This window comes from Amphiura filiformis, chromosome 10 (assembly GCF_039555335.1).
Source record: "Amphiura filiformis chromosome 10, Afil_fr2py, whole genome shotgun sequence".
In the NCBI taxonomy this organism is placed as follows: domain Eukaryota; kingdom Metazoa; phylum Echinodermata; class Ophiuroidea; order Amphilepidida; family Amphiuridae; genus Amphiura; species Amphiura filiformis.
Window position 1 is genome coordinate 15,144,965 of NC_092637.1, and position 3,058 is coordinate 15,148,022.

Consider the following 3,058-nt stretch of genomic DNA (forward strand, 5'->3'; position numbering starts at 1 on the left):
GAAAAACCAAGACATCTGTATTGCTGTAAGGGTTAAAAGAGCAGTTAGTGAGTGCAAGTTTATTTATTTTGAGGCAAGGGCGAAAAGTGAAATGTTGTGGTCGGGCAAAAATCAGAAAATGTTTCCAAGTAGTGGGTGATAGTTTGGCCAAAATAGGTCGATTTTCTAGGGGAGGGTGGATATCCGACTCTTTTGCTCCCGACCCGACCCTCCCCCCACCGCCCCACCCCACCGACTCTGCTACTGATGCGGGCGACAAGTCAGCGGCATGTTATTGGAAATATTTGTATTGACCGTGTATACTGAAAGCTTTTATTACCATTGGGTAATTTTTACTTCCTTATTGTTTTATACAACATTATGCATACAATTACTGTTGATTTAATATGAGCTGCATTCAACAACTTTACTTTACTGATCCTTATTTCTCTTGTGAAAGCGCCATCATATAATTCTTTGATTTAATTCTTCACATGTCTTTCTGAAAATATAATTTCTGAGAAATAAATAAGTTTCACTCATTTCACTTAGTGAAATAAACAACACATCTACACAAGGATTAAGCAAAGAAGACTGATCTTTTGTCTGTTTTGTACCGCATACCAAATCGTATAGTCATAGTGAACACCGACTTTCAATTTCTATTCCCGCAAAAATATGTAGAAACTAGTATTTACTACATGCATCGCTGACGTTACAAATCTAATTCACTATTTTAAAATCTTAAGGAATTGCTTTGTCCACTTGAACATTTATTTTTGACAAGTTAAAGTATAAAATTCTCGACTTGCTGCTTGACAATATTTGTCTACCTTAGCTTGTCAAAACTGATTTCTTTTTCAGTATAAAAAGCAATTTTGTAAGATTTTAAAATAGTGATTCAGATAGTCTTTTACTGCACTGGTAATAATTACGGGCTCTAGAATCTAGGCTTTCAATAAATAGTGCCTTTAAAGTTCAAATGTCTTCTAAAACTGGTGGATCAGAAATACATGCCTACATTAATTACCATACATGTTGATGTTAAATTCAAAATATATAAAACACTTGCTAAATCAACTGAGCAAACTATGAAACTTCTTGGGTATGTCAGTCTATGATGTTTTAGTGCTGTGTGATTGGTATTTTTTGCCGTTGAACTGAAATTTAAGCTGATATTAAGAGGGAAGGTATCATTGGCCCTCTTATCACTCCCTACCCCTCACTCCCTAACAATTTTACCTGTTTTTTTTTATTGTTGTTGTGATTTAGAAATAAATTCTACTTGATTTTGAATTGGATGTTCACCAATTCATTATGAACCAAATAGTGATCTATGCTGGTTATACGAGTAAATACCACTATAGTAATCACATTCTTACACACTTAAAAACGTCTCGACGAAGTTGACTCTAGTCCTAGTTAAATAAGATGTGATCAGAAATCATATCGACCCGAATAGAGTCAAATTTGAAAGAGATTGAGTCAAATTTAACAGGATTTCTGATCGAATTTTACCAGAAATCTGTTGTTAAATTTTGCAAGCAGGTCGACTAGATCCTTCTAAGAGTTAAAAGACTGAGATAGCAACAATGTATTTCCAATCATAGTTTTCAGCATCACCACTAGTAATAGGTAGACTACGCTATCGTCATTATATATAAATTTATATTTTTCTGTATTCTCTGAGGGGGTACTAACAATACTCACATTAGGGAAGAAGGGAATCGAGCATAATCAAACGCGCCGATGGGCGCAACATGACAATCAAAGATTGCGACGATAATTCGTCACAGCATAACACGGCATCTGTAAATTAGTATGTGTTTTATGCTGCAAAATAAGTAAAGAAGACTCACTTATCTATTGTCTGTTTTGTACCGCATACCAAATTGCATAGTCATACTGAACACCGACTTTCAATTTCTATTCCCCATATAAATGTAGAAACTAGTAAGTAGTTTAATGTATGCATCGCTGGACGTTTAAATCTAAATCTCAATTTTAAAATCTTAAGGAATTACTTTTTTCACTTAGAGATATATTTTTGACAAGTTAAGGTATACAATTCTCGAACTGATGCTTGACAATTAATGTCTACCTTACCTTGTTAAAACTGAGTTGTTGTTTTTTTGGGGGGTGAAAAAAGTGATTTTCTACGATTTTAATACTGATTTAGATAATAGTCTATTAGTTTGCACTGGTAATAATTGCTATGGGATCAAGGCTTTCAGTAAATAGTGCCCTCAAAGTTCTCTTTTAGGCAAGAAAGGTCTGTCAATATTAAAATTAAAATCTGTAATTGGTATCTTTGGAAGTTTAACTGAAATTTAAGCTGACATTAAGGAGTGGGGGGGGCATCATTGACCTTCTCCTAACTCCTCACTCTTCAATCCCTAACCAATTCACGTGTTTTGTTGTTTTATGTTGTTGTGATTTGGAAATAAAGTTTACTTGAATAAATTTTCAATTGGATGTTAACAATTCAACATGCACCAACTAGTGGTCTATGCTGGTTATGCATGATACCACTATAATAATCACCTCGTTACACTTTTCAAAACGCCTTGTTGAATTTGGCTATAGTCCTAGTTAAAGATATCACTAGATTTCTAGCCAAATGTGATCAGAAATCATATCAAATTTGATCACAAGTCATGTCAAATTCGAGCTGAATAGAGTCAAATTTGAAAGGGATTGAGACAAATTTGGCAGGATATATGTGACTGGACACGGCGAATCAGCCGTAAAGTCGGCCCCGGTCAATTTTGTTTTATTTTGTGTTTAGAAAATATATACCATAAGCTTTAAAATGGTATATCATTTGACTTCAAACGATATCCAAAAGCGGGGTTATGATTTGTTGAATTCGGTTCCTTCGACAAAATTGTATTTTTTATCGATTCTACATGTGTCTCTTTTTCTACATTTCTGGTAATACATATCCAACAGTCATAATTGGCGGTCATTTCAAATCATCCCCAAGTCAACGAGGTTCAGAAATATCCTCTCATTGTTCATTGTTGATTATACATTTTAATGCTGCTATTCAACTAGTGTGCATCACTCCACATGAGCT